Here is a 678-nt window from a genome sequence, read left to right as displayed (position 1 = left end):
ATCACCGTTTGCACCGACACTTATTAGCTGCCACCCATCAAGAATATTGTTATTATTTATAACTAAGAAATAGCGCTAAAATTTCAGGGATTCCTACTTGTGGAAGGATCTCTGCAGGGTGCCCCATTTCGAGGTCAAATGCAGGACTTTATCAGTAAAGGGAAAGTTAAAGTTAGCTTTAAATTTATTTCTTTCTCTCCACCTAGCACTACAAGTGTATGGACACTAATGTTTTTGGAGAGAGATCTGATTACCAAGCAGAGCAGTAAGAGAGGATCCTTGTGTGCATACAGTACCAGCATGAATTAATGTCATACAAGAGAGTGTTAAAATGCTGTGCTGCTGAGTGATTGCCCACGATAAGCAGATTTGGGTTAATAGCCCCTCACTGACAAGAGAGGAAAAGAATGTAATTAATAATTAGTCAACTCAAGACTAAATAAGCACTTTCAAATGCAACATTTTACATTGCATGCAATTCAAGAAGTGCTACAAAATGGCACTTTCAACCACTTCTCCCATCATCAACAGTAGTTATAAATAATAATCATAAACATCATACATTTTCATTACTTTCTGAAGTTCTCAGCAAAACAAACACTCTGCCATGGCCTGCTATGCTGTTGCTCTCATGGTGAAGAACGTGACTAGCAATTTGTTGCAGGTGGTGCTGCCACA

Source organism: Acanthisitta chloris, unplaced genomic scaffold (genome assembly GCF_000695815.1).
Source record: "Acanthisitta chloris isolate BGI_N310 unplaced genomic scaffold, ASM69581v1 scaffold2396, whole genome shotgun sequence".
Lineage (NCBI taxonomy): Eukaryota > Metazoa > Chordata > Aves > Passeriformes > Acanthisittidae > Acanthisitta > Acanthisitta chloris.
Note: the sequence above shows the minus strand (reverse complement) of the source record.